The following is a 17762-nucleotide window of genomic DNA, read 5'->3' as shown; positions in this document are numbered from 1 at the left end:
GGCCATATTCTTTAATCACATGCAAAAGTCTATTTGAGTGTTAAAAGTGTTAAATTCCAAGTGTAAAATTTTGAAATGTTGGTGTTAAGAAAAGCTAACGGTGGAAAATAAGACTTATGTATTTGAAAACAAAAAAAAACTTTTTTTCATCAAAAATATTTTTTTAACAATAAATAAAATAAATATCATTAATTCTTTTTTTAGGTCTGTTCATTTACTTTCCTAGTAAGAGTCGAAAATCCTCAAATACATATTAACATGTAATTCATAAAATTTTACCGGTAATCCATAATAGACTTCAATTTAATGATACTGTTTTTTTTCAGTATTCAGTAAAAATTTACTGAATACATTAGAATGCATTAGAAATATAATGCAGTGTGCCCATGTATGATTTGGACATTGAACAAAAATTCACATGTAAAACATACATGTATAATGTAATTTTTTTTTACTCTTACCTTTGTTATATTAATTAACCAACAAATTTTTTGAACTGTTCTTTTTATTTTTTTACGACAATTTCACTTGCACTATTAAATGTCAGTTGAGATATCAATTTTATAGCAAAGAAGCAATTACTTGTATTTAAAGAAATATATCAATGCTAGTGTAGCTATTTGGGTATTCAGGGTATTTGGTCAGTTAACTGTTCGAATAATTCAAAATTACCGATTTTCGAATAACAAATAAACCGATTAATTTGTATCGATTAACCGAAATTTTTTTTTTTGCACTTTAACATATTCTTTTTTGTATTTATTTTTCCATTTTAATTCAAATATAATATTATATATTTTTGGAATATTCAAGAAACATGTTCAGTGAGTATAACAACTGGCATATTTAATTTACATCGATGGATTAATGTGGAAATGTCGTATCTCAACATTTAGTTACTTTACAGGAGAAGGAAAAAACTCAATAAAATCCGAAACTGAAAGCCAAAAACTAACAACTAAAAAAATGTAATATATCAAAAAATACGTTTAGAAGAGTTGTTTGTAAAAATATGCGTTCAACATTAAATGAGTTTTTCTTTCAAACAATTTTTGAAATGAGTTAGGATTTTTTTTAAAATTATTGTAAATCTGTTATTATTCAACATAGAAAACTGAATTTTTTAAGTTAGGTATACTTGAGTTTTGTCTACCAGATTATGTAATAAACCCGATTTAGAAAAAAACGAGATACGACCTTTCTATATTAAGCCATCGATATTTATTTGTCGAATGAGAACATGATACTAAACGAAACTGGAAACACCACTGAAATAAGTTTTTATCAGAAATTATCAAAATTATTAAAAGTATTTAAAATCTAAAAAAATCCAATAAGGACCTCAATGGTATAATGGAAGATTTTATATGCTTAGAAAAAGACTAAAATAAAATAAAATCAGATATTGGATATTCTTTATCATGCCTAACTTTCGTTTTGTTCCCACATCTACAATCTGCGAGAGAGTTTTTTTCCAAGTCGAGTTTTATTAAAACTAAAGAAAATTATTTACTTTTTGGTTGAATTGTTATATTTCGTTTATTATACCCTACACCACCATAGTGGGGAAGGTATAATGCATTTGTGCAGATGTTAGTAACGCCCAAAAATATTGGTCTAACACCCACCTTAAAGTATACCGAGTGACTTAGAATCACTTTCTGAATCGATTAAACGATGTCCGTCCGTCAGTCTGGCTGGTTGGCTGGCTGTCCATGTAAACTTTGTGCGCAGAGTACAAGTCGCAATTTTGAAGATATTTCGATCAAATTTGGTACATATAATTTTTTCGGCACAAGGACGAAGCCTATTGAAACTATCACCTAGCCCCAATACAAATGTCCTCTCGAAATTGGACTTTATCGGTCATAAATGTTTGATTTATACATGTATCTACACAAATTTCGCTCCAAATTAGTTTCATATATACAAAATTCATGTCACCAAATTTTGTTACGATCGGTCCATAATTAGTCATAGCTCCCATAATTAGTCATAGCTCCCATAAATCACTTAAACGTGCATAAATCTCCTAAAAATGTTGGTATATACACAAAATTCAACACAGAATTTCATTCCGATCGAAAGTGGAATTAATTCCATATTTGGTTCTTCAGAAAAAGTAAAATGAAAAATTCTTTCGGAATGAAACCACTTTCAGTTTTCAAAGTGGAATTTATATTTGATTGTAATTATTTGGCTTTCTAAAATTTTTAATCAATTTCTGTACCAAAACCTTCACATTTGTTTTAATATGAAAAACGCTGTCAAATTAAAATCAGAAATACAGAATTAAGAAATATTTTTGGAATTAATAAATTACTAGGAATCTGAAGAACCTAAAACGAAATCGATCGGAATAAAAACTACGGAATTGAAACCATTCCGAACAAAATGTGTGACAGGCCTGATAAATAACTTTCATTAAGACATAAATAACACGACCTAATTTCAAGGTGAACGGTCCATAATTGGTCATAGCTCCCGTATAAGGTCCACTTCCGAAAATCACTCACGAATATAAATTATTGATATTTTAAAAGAAAACATGTTTTTGCTCATTTACTCGGTGTAGGATATTATTTATATTCTTAGTTGTTTTTTATGTTTTTGTCCATTTTATTAATAAAATACTTAAATAAGAACACAGACAATTCGTGGTTTTATTTTCACTTTAAAATTTAAATAGAAATTATTCGGTTAATCGAATAATTTAAAATTAACCGATTAAATCTATACCCCTATTAAATATTTGCTCGATTAACCGATTAAACCAGAAACCCGATTAATTGAATACCCTAGTAGCTATTTAACGAATACAAATTTTGGCTTTATGTACAATGGACACTAGACATGCCCTTAAAAAATAGATTTGCTTTGGATGGGTCTTATTTTGTTCTTTAGTAGCTAAAACTAACTACTGCACAATTTACGTGCAATCGGATCACTAGAACACGTGCCGGAAATCGATTGAAAGTTGTAAAATTGGTTAAATAATGGTACTTTTATCGAAATCATAAAAAATCCCAATTTAAATATCTTTTTTTAAACATTTGCAATAAACCTAAGCTTCTAGAGAAAATTATCTTTCTTTTGAGGAGTTTTATTTTTCCCGTCATAAAAAAAACTCATTTGAGGAGTTTTATTTTTCACGCCAGAAAAAAAACTCATTTGATAATTTTTATTTTTTCCGTCATAACATAAAAGTCATTTGAGGAGTTTTATTTTTCCCATCAGAAAATATAACTCTTTTCGTTTATTTTCTACTTTTTCCAGTATTTTTCTTTATTGAGTCAATCATATATACAAGTAATGTATTTTTTTAAATGTTTCCTTACATTGTAATATAATACCTACAAAAACTATTGTAAACACATTTATATATATTTCTAAATAATATTAAAATATAAATAATCTACTTATGTACTTGAGTGCCCGAATATTGGGACTGTATATAATTAAATCTTTATTTAATCTATTGTTTATTGTAGTTTAATTTGTTATTCAAAAACATATTTAATAAACGAAATTAAAATAAAAATTCTTTATTGAGTCTATCTGATATAATGTTTGTAGCAATTTATTTGTTTATGAAAAAAAACAACAATTTGGTAATAGGAATCAAATAATAACAAATTAAAATCCCACTTGTTTATATTTTAATGACAATTTATTCAATTGCAATGCACGTTTTAGGTGTCAACTTACATAAAATGAGTTTTATTTTCTGAACTATTTAAATGAGTTTTATTTTATGACGGGAATATAAAAATCCTTAAATGAGTTTTATTTTATGACGGCTATTTTTAAGAGTTTCATGCGAACTTTTATTTTTACGTTGAATAATAACTGTTTTAGATGGATTTTTTTATATCACTTATAACCGTTACGGTCCCTGCCCTTTACCAAACATATCTGAAACTTACTGATTTTATCATTCCGAAATTTACCACTGAAATTTGCTTGTATTAGAAAATATGAAACTAAATCGAGTCAACCAGATGTATGTTTTATACAGAATGCACAACATTCGGTGCCCGTATTATATAGCTGGTGGGTATAAAAGATTCGGTACAGCTGAATATAAAATTCTTACTTGTTATATTTTTGAAATCAAAGCAATTATAAAACATTTATTAATTGTTGTTATCTTCGTTCATTGCATTCTTCATTTTCCTTATAATAAATGAATGAATGATTTTTCAGCTTTTTATGTTTAATGTCAAAATGTATTTAATTGGACAATAGAACCAAGGACAATTAAAAACAGTTTGAATACAACACATTCATCATCTGGTGGTTTACGAAGTGTTGTACAAAACAGGATGACATATTTCTTTTCTGGAAATACCTTTGACCAACCAACCACACAGAAACACATATCGAATTGATTGACAGATTGTGCGGTTGGTTGGCAGTTTGAAAACCACTAAAGCAAAAACTATTCAATACGTCAAATATTATTTGCTTTGAGTGATTTTCTAATTGACCACTACCGATTGCGAAGAAAATCATTTAAAAATTATTCAATACTATAGCTAGATTGTATAATAACATCTTAAATTTTGCTCATCACCGTATCAGGAAAAAAAGGATTTAAAATATCCTATTGAATTTCCATTAAAATATAAATTATGTCTTTTCTATAATTTATTTTTTGTCTATTAAACCTTAACACCAGTCGCTCCCAACCCTCTATTAGTTCTTGTAAAGTTAATTTATATAAATCGTTTTCTATCTCATCTTAGACTCTTGCAACAACTACAACAAGTTGTTGGCCATAAGAAAGGCACTTGATAGAACGTAAGAGCACAAACAGATACAGATACTTGTAAAGAAAATGGCATTTACTTACTTGTTGGTTGAATAATGCCATCTTCGATCAGATAAAAATTAAATAGAATGAACAAGAAAAAAATGAAATACAAATTGTATAGAATACCAATTCTTATCAATTGTGTATAGGAAATCTAAAGTTTAGGTATTTTATTTTCTATAACAAAAAAAAAAGAACTATGAAGGAAAGGAAACAACAAAATAAATAGATAGATGAGAAGAAAAAAACAAGAAGGTAAGAATCAATGGTATGTATTTTCTTAAAAAAAATGTTCAATACTTTTCCAATAAGAATTCTAATCATACGAGTATAAAGAAATAAATACTTACATATAATAATAAAAAAACAAGTTGCCTTTCAATTTTTGTATAAGAATTTAAACTTATACATACCTTACTTAATATATAAATAATCGCAAAATTGTATAGATGTTTGTAAGCATGTGTATTAGACCGGTCCCTAAAATAAAAATTTGTTTTTCTTGTGTTCTATTTATTTTCTGTAGTATCTAAATGTAGCTGATGAAAAAATTGAGGTCAATCGTAAAACTTAAACTCGCGCCAGTAACTGATTAAATTCAAAATTTTTAAGCTCTAAATTAAAGCAGGTCTAATTTACATAATGAACTTAGTAAGATGCTGGTTACTTTTGAATGGGAATGTCGTTGGTAACTGCCCCTAGATATATTTTTTATCATTATTTATTGAATCTGTGTTAAAATCTTATAACTAAAAATTGTCCTAAATTTATCTTAGATCGAATCTACGAAGATTTGTGTGTTAGGTTCGTGTAATTACATTTCATTTCCTTTGGATTTTTAGATTTTTATCATATTCGATTTTATTTAAATTTAAATTATACATTTTGCTCTTAAATGCATTTTTTATGACGTATTAACTCATGGTGTTTTCTTTTCTGACACAAAAAGTTGCCTATATATTTTGTACCATTTATTAAAGGTTACCCATATCCTCATAATGTGTTGCATTTTTAACGATCACAATAGAACAAAAATCATTACCACTTATGCACTTTTATTTTATGTAGCTTCTAAATATTATAAAAATATACTTTTTGCTTACATAAAAAGTGGTGCATTTCTAACCCTTTGATAAAATTGAGGGTGAAACATGTTGCATATATTCAGGGTTTTAGGGTAACATTATTAGAAAAGAACACGACCAAACTACATTTTTTTCAGAAAAGAACACAAAGAAGGGTAAAAGGCAGAATAAATGCATAATTTATGCCAGAAAAGAAAACACCATCAGTCTCAGTCAAAAGGTACTTTTTGCACATTTCAAATTTTTGGCAAATTGAGTTTTATTTATTTTGCCCCTTAAAATACCGCATGAACCTGGAAATGATAACAAGTTTCTTACTTATCAATAGATATATCTAACTGCCATAAGTCACCACATTAAATGTTAAGGATGTTTAATATAAAACCATTTGTATTTTGGAACAAACTTTTGTTAAAAACTAAAATAAAAAGGTACGTTTTGTTAAAAACAAAATTAAAAAGTATGTTTTTTATGCGTTTTTTTCTAACGATAATATTTTGAATGAATGTGTTTAATCCTGATCTAATATATAAACAAAGTACACATTGAAATTAAATGTATTATTTGTCTCGTGTTGTACGTTTTGTTAAGCACGAATTTTTTTAGATCCCATTTACATAGTAAAAAAATTAAAAAAATTTTACTAACTTGATTGTTTCTAGAAGATTTCATCCCAAATATTATAAAAATATAAAAAAAACAATTTTTGAAAAAAATGCCTTTTGTTCTGTGGCTCCTCATATCATTTATGGTTCATATTTTATAGCCCTCTAAGGTTGGACATCTGGTACATTTTTGTGAAAAATTAGAAATTTGAATAACTTTGGAACGCGAAATTCGATTTTAACAAGAGTTGTGTTTTTGAAAGTATTCAGTTTTATCTATATAAGTGTTATTATACCCTACACCACCATATCACATAGGTCTGGCGAGCAACTTTTTTGCCAAAACTAAAATATTGACTTACATACATAAATTCATACAAAAGATACAATTAATAACAAAAAAACATAAATTTTATTAGGTTTTTAATAATTTAATTTTTTTCTTGTTTTTCACTTCCACTCTGCCAAACTCTGAGTAAATCACAATTTTTGAAGCAAAAGTTTCCTGAATCAAAAATTGATTTCTTAAAAATAATCAAAAACTAGCAGAAAGTTATTGATGATTCGTAAGCACAAAATATCACTGTAATTTTGTGTGTTTTTGGTTCGTTGAAATTTTTTTTATAAAAAGTTAAAAAAAATCACTGATTTTTAGGTTATGAAAGTTTTTTTGTGTAATTTCTTATTACAATAATTTTTATTGAATATTTCACTATTAAAAATTTTAATACCTGTCACATTGTCACTAATATCCATAACTAACAGATTTAAAAAGTTATTTTTTATTTTCGTGTAACATGTGACTCAAATAAAACAAAAAACTGCACTACGTGTTTCAGTTTACCACTGCACTTAAAACATTGAACTTTATCACTTCCTTGTTTATCTGAAGTGTTTGCTACTATATTCTAACAACATATCGAGCCCTTAGCGCCAAATTATCGTAAGCGACAAAACACAAATTTTACAGGAGAAGGATTTTTCGATTATTTTGAAATTTATACATAGAATTAAAAATTTTATGATGCGATATATTATAATTTCGTTCAAGTTATTTGTCTATTTTTCAAAAATATTTATAACTTTTGACAATTAAAAATTCATTGAATACTTTATTGAAAAATATGACAAAAAATATTTTTTATTGAATTTTTGCATAGATACAAATTTTTCGAATTGAAATAAAATTGTTATTTATGAATAGTTTTTAATGAAATTTCACAGTTATGTAAAATTTTCTATTTAAAATGGAAAAATAAAAACGATTTTTAAAATTGATTATCAGCAATCCCGCAATTCCCAAAAAAGTGTTGAAAAATCCCAAAAATGGAAATTTTTAGTTTTTTGACTATAATATCCATACCAGGGTCGGAGTTATCGGAATCCTTTACAAAATAATTAAAAGCATATTGGGCCATCTAAAATCGGTTATTATATTTTAATATCGAATATGCGATTTGAGAATTTTAGGCCTAAAGTTTAATTTTACATAAAAAATAGGTGTTTTTTGAATGGACCTGGTCCCCTCGGTAACAAAAATTTTAATTTTTTTTTTCATTCAAAATATTTTATGAAAACTTAGCTTTCAGAAAGTATAAATTCCTTATACATCCTCTTAGAATTTTTTTGCGATAACTTAAAAACAAAAAACGTTATTTTTTCCAAAAAATTAGCGAAAAATCAGCTTTTAAAAATTTTTTAAATTCAAATGCATATAACTTTTGACTTAGTCATTATTTTTAAACAGTTCTTTTCCTATTTCACACATACGTATGTTGTTAGTCCAATGAAGGAAAACTGGAGAAAATCGGAAAATATTTGGATACGCTGTTATCAAAAAACTGGAGTAGGTTGGTTAAAAATTTTGAAAATTTAATTTTCAAATGCGAATATCTTCTAAGCTATAAGAGACAATTGATAGCTACGACTAGGTCTTTTGTAGCACTCGATGAAAAGATTTTATGTGTGTAATTGTTTTGAAATCGGATCACAAACGAAGAAATAGGATCATTTTAAAAATGTAATATACCCGAGGTGTCCTACTTTGAGGACCCTTGGTCGCGGCCCTGGTGGGCAAATGAGGTTACGTTCAGAACTTAAACTCGAGAACACTTCTTCTTTGCGCATGTGAAATTTCATTCAAACCAATCTAACCATTTAGAAGTTACAGATTTATTTCCCTCTTTTTTTCTATACCACTATGTGTCGCTTACGATAAAATTCGTTTACTGTAAAATGTAACCATTGACTTACGATAAAATCTTACCCCCTATAATTTTGAAGTTATTAAGATTTCTCTCAGACATTAAGTTACAACTTTTTTAAATTTTTCGATCAAAAATTGAACACATCAGATCAGATGAACTGTAAGTTTATTTCACAAAAATTATCTACTCAACATGCCATTTCCGAATTATCAATTTGTTGGACAGTGTTATTGTATGAAAATTACTAATTGGGATTTCATAGAGTTCAAAAATTTAGATAGTTTTTCTACAACAAATTACACAATTTTAATTGGAAACATTGTTTCCTAGACAATAACCACAATGCCATGGTGAAAATGGTTGTGAAGTAATCATGATGGGTATGAATACTTTCACTTCATCAAAGAAATCTTTGTCTAGGTCTAGACAAAAATCTTGGTTTAATCAGATAGCAACCAGAGAGGAAGCATTCAGAACTTGGAGCTAACCATAACGCAGAAACTGATACGCTACGCAAAAAAAGCAATCTATTCGTGTGCCAAAGTAGTAAGGCACGAAAAACCTCTATATGAGAAACTCCCTTGTACTACAGTTCTTACTGCTCCCAGGGGTAGTAAAACATTTTGGTCATTCTTTAAAGGAAGACCAAACATTCATTGAGCCAGTCGATAAAGCTAACCTTTTAGTGATCAACAACTGCTCGAATTCGAAATAGTATTAGTGACTATGACGAATATATTCTTTCGAGTTATTTTTATAGGATCTCAACGTAAATAAGTTTCCTGGGCCAGATGGCATATCAGCGCTGATCTTGAAGCAATGCTCTTCGACGTTTGCTCGTCCATTAGCTACACTTTTTAGCACTTCATATCGTGACGGTGTATTTTCTATATGTAGGAAGGTTGCTAATCTCACGTCAATTCCTAAAAAGGGAGAGGCTAATAACCCAATAGAAATTTGTTCTGCACTTTCCAAAGTTATGAAAAGTGTTATAAACTACCATGTGGTTAAATATTTGGAATGCAACAATTCACTTAACGACCGCCAGTATGGCCTCCGCAGAGGACGTTCTACGGGAGACTTGCTAGCCTTCCTATTAGAAAAATGGTGTCGTTCCATTTACTGTTTTGGCGAAAGTAAAGTGGTGGCTCTAGATATTTCCAAGGCGTTCAATAGAGTGTGGTATGGTGCACTTTTATCAAAACTTATTGCTTTTGGTTTCGGTATTAACTTCTCTCGATTTATATCGAGCTTTCTCAGAGATCGCACTATAGGAGTTGTTATAGATGGGATCTCATCAGCTCCGTTCTTTCTCCTACTCTATTCTTTATTTTTCTAAACGATCTTCTATGTTATAATTCCAACCCTATATATTCTTTTGCAGATGACAGCAACATTTGCCATTCATATTCCTTTAATTACAAACGAAGCCTATCGGAGATTATGTCAATGAGGCTGAACATGAATGATTCCATAAATCGGGATCTTCTGACAATCTGTGAATGTGGTTGTGCGAATAGGGTCACTTTCAAAGTGTCGAAAGAAGCATACAAGTGTTTCGAATATCTGTAACGGTGTAGGAATTACTTCACTTCATCTACCTACCGCTAAGATGAGTGCCAGTAAACCATGAAGGCTATCTTGTTGAAGATCAAATAGTTTTAATTTTAGTTATAAGATTTAAATACTTATTGCAAGGTCTATAAAAGGCAGATTCCAAAAATAAATAAAGCGTTAAAAAAACTTCACCCCATCTGATCTTCTTCCTATTTACACCACCTGTATCCGACAGAAAATGAAATACAACTCCCATGTATTGACCGGTGCTTCAAAATCTATTATGGAGTTTCTCGACCGCGTACAGGAGAGGGCGAAGGTGATTATTGGTGACAGTAGGGTATCTGTTTTTGTGACCTTCAATAATTTGTGTAACATTAAGTTTATTTATCTTATCTTGTACGAGTATCATCATATTTGGATCAGTAAGACGAAGATATATGTCAATTTTGATTTCATCCCGCATTAAATCCCTTATTATCTAGACTATAAATGTACCAAACAACCTAAAATGAAGTACTTTTCAGGACAAATTTTGTAATTTCTTATAGAAAAACTATTTTGTAATTACGAGCTTGTGGAATAAATGATTATGATTTAAACAAAACCAAAACTCTAATTTTGTGTCGATATATTTCGGAATTAGCCGTCTTGCTATTACAAAAAACCAATCAACTTAAATGCTTCTATCGACAATTGAAAATGTTTACATATTGTTACGTTTTTACCTTTTAAAATCTTTGGTTTATTTTCTTTAAATAAACTGAATACTTTTGATTGCAAATAAGAGCAGTGTACTAGTTTGAAATTGTAACAACTCTTTTTCATTCAAATTTACACAAGAACAGTTTAAACAGTATTTATATAAAAACACGTGTATGATTCAGAATAATACATACACTGAAATTACACTTTACAATGTACATGAATGTGGTTGATGTCAACTCTAACAGCGCACAATGGTATGAGAAAAAAATAAGATGGAAATAAATCTATAACATATAAACGGTTATACCGATTTGAAAGAATTTCACATTCGCAAAGAGGAAGTGTTGTTGAGTTTAAGTTTTGAATTTGCACCTCATTTGCTAACCAAGTGCGGGGCCAAGGGGACCCCGCACTTGGTTGGAGTTGTTAAGTTTTCCTAAATTTATTTGCCACATAAAAAACATAAGGTAGACATGTTATATATCATGGATAGGAGATTTTATCTACATTTCAAAAATATATATAACTTTTGATAATTAAAAAATTCATGGAATATTTTTTTGAAAAATATGACAAAAATTGCTTTTTATTGAGTTTTTGCAAAGATAGAAATTCTGCAATTGAAATAAAATTTTTATTTATCAATATTTTTTAATAAAATTTTACAGAAAATAGAAAACTGAAAACAAATTTTGAAATTTGTAGTCAGGAATTCCGCGATTCCCAAAAATGTGTTGAAAAATCCCAAAAAATGGGCTTTTTTAGTTTTTTGGCTATAATATTCATACCAAGGTCGGGGTTATTAACAAAACAATTGAAAACATATTTGGCCATCTAAAATGTGTTAATATATTTTGATATCGAGTAGAGTAACTTCGGGTAATGTGGACTACCGTTTTGTTTTTTCTAAATTTTGGCCACAATATATATGGATATTAAAAGAGTTGTGAAGCAATAAATTAGCTAATGTATTCTCTAATGGTTTTTGCAGTTGAATATTTTTTCCGTTAAAGGATAAAAAATTTATGTGAAAATATTGTAAGGAACCCAAAAATCAGCATTAAAAAAATTGGAGGGTAATATGGACCACTATATGAGGGTAATGTGGACTAGTATTTAATACATAAAATTCATGAACCAGCTAATCATGAATGATTAAAAAATTTAATTTCAATATATTTTTATTAATACAAACTAAAAAGTCGCGTTCTTGGCTTAGATAGATTGCTTACAAAGTACATAGTTATTGTCGGGTAATATGGACCAGTAGTACATAATCAAGTAATTTAAGTGGTCCACATTACACGAACTTGGGTTACAGTGGTAAAAAGTTAATTTTACCTAATAATCTAAATGTGCTTAAATTCTTACCAAATATATGCAAAACTACGTGTCCACTTTAACTATATAAAACAACCAAACATTAAATTCTACCAAGTAACTGTACCAAATTTTGTTTCTTACTTGAGCCGAAAAAAATGTTGAGCAGGCGCATTAATTTCAATACAAGAATAAAAAGTCAACATATCAATAACTCATGAAAGCAAATGTGCAATTGTCGTTTCAAACAAATTGTAAAATGTACGACAAATCAGTTTTAGCATACCTTCAATAGTTTCTGAAAAAAGACACTGGTCCACATTAGACGCATAGTCCACAATACCCGAAGTTACTCTATGCGATTTGAGAATTTTTGCAATAAATTTGAATTTTAGATAAAAAATAGGGGTTTCTTTGGATGAACCTGGTCCCCTCGGTATCAACAATTTTGAAATTTATTTTCATATAAAATATTTAATGTAAAGTTGGCTTTTTAAAAAGTATAAATTCCTAATACACCTTCTTATAAATTTTGTCGATAACTTTAAAAGAAAAAAAGTACTTGTTTTCCCAAAAACTAGCGAAAAATGAAATTTTTTTTTAATTTTTAAATTCAAATGCATATAACTTTGATAACAAAGAGTTTTTAGTGCCAAGCTAGCAATAAGAACTCCAGCATGAAGGCATTGCTTTTTCGCGCCTTGATACTCTTCTCCAAATATTTAACCATGTTCAATTCCGTAAAAGCTATGTGTAGATTTGCGTGAGAATGTATCGATCGCACATGTAAAAATGTATAAATAAAAAAAGCATTTGTCGTAGAACACCAGCTTTTATTTCGCAATTTCCTATTATATAATATCACTCTAAATCATTTAAACTAAACTCAATCCATTATAAAATTATAAAAATTATTTTAAAATATGAAATTTTCTTAAATATTTTTTCCATTGTTTAAATTCACGTTTTCTCATCAAAAAGGGTTCAGTTCAGTTCAGTTCTTTTCTTTTTAATTTAATGTTTTTCTTTTTATTTCGAATTAAAAATTTCACTAATGGCTCTTACTTGTAACCATACAATACAGATGGTGTTCTAACCCAAAATACATACGTACATACATCCTTTTGTACATCTAAATACATTTATGTATATGTATGTATGTGAATAAATAAATACATATTTAAGTATAACAAATGTATTAGAGCATAGAAATATTTTAAATGGAAATCCTCTTATAAAATTTCACAATTTATTACTGGGGCAACAAAAAACTACATATTTAAAATATATGAAGGTATGTTTTGTATGTTTTACAATGATTATTTTTTTAAAGGGGCTACAAATAATAAAATATGGCCGTGAAAATTCTATTCATTGATTTTACAAAAAAAAATGTAATATCAGCAAAATATAAAAATTCATATTTAAATGAAATGTAAAATTAAAAAAAACATTACAGGATATTTTTGGGAAATTTCTTAGAATCCATCATTTGCTCGCACTCTATCTAACCCGCAAAATAAAGAATAATTTTTAATATATTGGCGAATCTTGTATTAAATTCATCATATAGACTGGGTAAAAAAAACAAATACTATATCTCCCACATCTCTGGATTTTAGAGGGATGACAACTGACAGGATCCTAAAAACTAAAGCTTTAGCATACCTGCATGCTAGAAAACTTAAATTTAATAAAAACTTTTTTAAATTCAATTGCCAATACTGTAAGGAATATCGCTATTTTATCCATTGACTAACGGACAAGCATACGAACAAAACCATTAAATATCCTTTTAGAATTCCATTCCATTAACAAATATTTGTCGTGCCTGAAAAATATTGACAATTCTCTTTTATGAAAAAGCGTCGGAGCAAATGTGTTATCATTTTATTGACTTGGAATTGCAAACTTTGACTCCAAAAACAAATTTACTTTGCATGCTAACAGACATCCATATAACAAAATGAATATACAATACAAAATCATATATTCCTTTGTATGATTTCTGAATTCCCAATAAACATTTTATTGCTGAACTCCGTGATGTTAAAAATAACCTGAATCTTAAACAAACAATTAAAAAAATTCTTTAAATTTCCCTCAGACAGAAAATATTCTAGACATTTTCTAATTACATACAAAAACAAGATTTTCTTTTAAAATTCTGTGATTGCATTTGAATTTTTGGCATTTTTTTAAAAAAATTTGAGACCCGAGGTGACCAAATTCGAGGAGCTACGCACTGGCTCCCATTATAGCTAGGAAACTGAACAAACGCAAATCGACTAGAAATCACCTCAGCTCAAACCATGTGAAACTTCGTAACAATATCTCCAATAGTTCCGAAAATACAGAATTATTTCGAAAAAAAGTTTCTAAACCACTGTGCAGGCAATATATTAGATATCCACATTGTCTATATTAATGACTTATTAATCCAGATATAGAACAAAAATATGCCAAAAATGAGGGTTGTCCCGGTTTTTTCATTATATCTCAGCCATTTCTGGGCCAATTTTCTCGATTTTAAATAGCAACCATGCCGGAAGAATTCTCGATATATTGATGTATCAATATGTTTGTAAGTTATTTGGGGGCCATGGAAAGTTGATTTCAACATACAGACGGACAGATGGTCTTCGTTATCTAAATTACAAATGAAATGACAAACTTATGCCACTCATGGTGAAGGGTATAACTGTACAGCACGTTTATAATTTTCGTGCAAATATTATGGCAACGCATGAAGTAACTTTTTTGTGTGGATGGTAACTTTGTGTACACAGACAACGAAAATAGCATTTTTGGAAAATATCAACTATTTTGGAAGTTGTCTTAAATTTTGGTCTAAAACTCTGTCTCTACTTGATCATTTTCAATACCAAATATTTCTAATCAAAAAAGAATATTTGAGAAAAATTGTAACCACCAAGTCCTTCTGTCGATATATACTAACGTGGGTCTCCAAAAAATATTTTGCTTTGTTACCTTTTAGTGGTGAGAATAAAAATTAAAGTAGAGCAGTAGCAACGATTTGTGTTTTTAATAATTTTTATTAACTTTTCAGCCGTCCTTGATTGTACTATTATTTCTTTCGACTTCGACTATAAATGTTCGATGGGCATTTACCAACATATGTAGATATGTATCCCAATTTATTTTCGTGCACGAGTATGTTTCTATTCACGGATGACTAAATTGTGTGTGTGGTTCCAAGAAATACCAATAAATACTGTGCCACCACAACCACTTTAATTAATTAAATATGTACTTGAAAATATTCAAGCACTTACTACCGGAGTTATGTATGTATATTTGTTTGGCTAGTACTTCCACTGATTATGATTTGTTTGAGGTCAACAAATTGTCAATGCGATTTGTACATATAAATATCAAGTAGGATTTAATAGACGTCTGCAAAATTGGAAGAAAATAAAAATCGTGTTTTTTTTATATCGAGTTTTTTGGCTCAATATGATATACATATGTATGTATGAGAGGACCATTTATCGAAATAAACGAAAAACTGGGCTTACAAAAACAAACAGGAGTTAGGGCCTTTCTATATTAAGGTAACGATATGTATATAGTGCCCGAGCTAGGGTTAAGATGTAGGGAATGTAAGTAAAAAAATAAATATTTACTGTTGTTTTGTTTAAACTTTGTTTGTAATTCTCATTCGCTCTATAGTTTTCTTTGTATTATATCTTTAGCTTTCCTAAAGTGGAAAACAATTATTAGGAATTAAGGACATTAAAACTAAAACATATTAAAATTATATTTTGTATTCCCAAAAATAACTTTTAATTATAATATGATTACTTTGAATCATAATAAGATTTCGTTGAATTATAAATATTATTACCTTGGATCATAATTATTTTTGTATAATTATTGTTCAGTTAATATAACTAGTTTTAAGTACTTATAATACAGAGTAGGTAAGAGCTTTTAGCACATTATTCTGGCTTTTCGTCTTATGTTTAATTATATCAACATATAATGATTCATTCTTTTTAATTAACGTAGAGAGAAAAAAGTATAAAATAAAAACATTAATAACTTGTAACTAACGATGTTTTAAACATGGATTGAAACCAAAAGCACATTCAGAGGTGTCCTACTTTGGGAACCCCTGCGCGCGCCCTTGGAGTACCCATGAGGTCCTAATTCAGCACTTTAATTCGACAACACTTCCTCTTTAAGCATGTCAAATTTCATTAAAATCTGACCAACCGTTTAGAAGTTACAGATTTATTTCCCTCTTTTTTCTTACCACACTGTGCAGCGCCCTCTAGCGTGATTTTTAGGTAAAAATAAATATCAAACATGGATTCCCCGAGCCCAAAAATAGTAAGGTACCACAACTTTCCGGGCTAATAAAAATAAATAGGCATTGTTTTATCAAATTTTTAATGATTTTTTCTTGTTAGCCAGCGTTCCAAAATCACAAACTTCAAATGCGTGTAAAAAATCTAGCACTGAATTAAAAAAAGCCTTGAGGGTTTTGTTATGGAAAACGTAAGATTTCATTTGCTTTTGGTTTCATCCCATTGTTACATAGTTTTTCCAAAAAAACCTTTTTTTCAATTTATTTTTATATTTTACGGAATTGAGGCAACTTTAGTAATAATTTGTAAAAAACAATAAGTATTTGACTTAGTACGTTAATTTACTCAGTATGCCCAGTTTTTTAGGTTCAAAATTTGGACCAAGGAGCTTGTTTATTCTATCTCGCTCTTTCTCTCTTAGTGTTCGAAACAACGTCGCTTTAAACTTCTAATTTTCTATTTTTTAAGAAACTATGGAGTTACCTTGTTGTTTCAAAAAATGCTAGATTTTACATGAAAATATCTTTTAATTAAGAAGAAATTGGTCAATTCACAAGGTCTCCTATCATGTCATAATGTACTAATATTTCACGGCTTAACCGATTCTTAGGCGTTCGGCGCAGGTTTCTGCTGGTTGGGTTCGTTAACACAATTAACATAGCATACAGAGTACTATTATTTTAGGAAATTGTTTTTAGCTTGAAAGGTAATAGCCACATTTTCAAACCATTGTGCATACTGGAGCAGATTCAAAATTTATTGGAAATAAATCTGGCATTTCTAAACGCTTGGTTCTATCGGGATACAATTTGACTTGGGTGTAGGCAAGGAATATTCGATTTTAAGTTATTAAAATGGACCCTACAACTGATTCAGGGGAGTAGCTATGGGGATTCAAATTTTTAAACACGTGCCAATGTTTTGTTTCCCATACGATTTTATTTATATATTTGGAAAGCTCTCTTATACTTTCCGAGTTATAGGCATTTCAAAATTGAAGTTTCAAAATTTTGGGATTATTACTAATAATATACAAAAGATATCAGAGCAATATCAATTATGGATCCAAAAGTAAATGATTTTCAATTTATAAATTAAAAAAAATAGTAGATTTTTGCTGTTTTTTGGGC

Source organism: Calliphora vicina, chromosome 4 (assembly GCF_958450345.1).
Source record: "Calliphora vicina chromosome 4, idCalVici1.1, whole genome shotgun sequence".
Taxonomy (NCBI): domain Eukaryota; kingdom Metazoa; phylum Arthropoda; class Insecta; order Diptera; family Calliphoridae; genus Calliphora; species Calliphora vicina.
The sequence above is the reverse complement of the archived record's forward strand: the minus strand, read 5'-3'. Positions refer to the sequence as shown.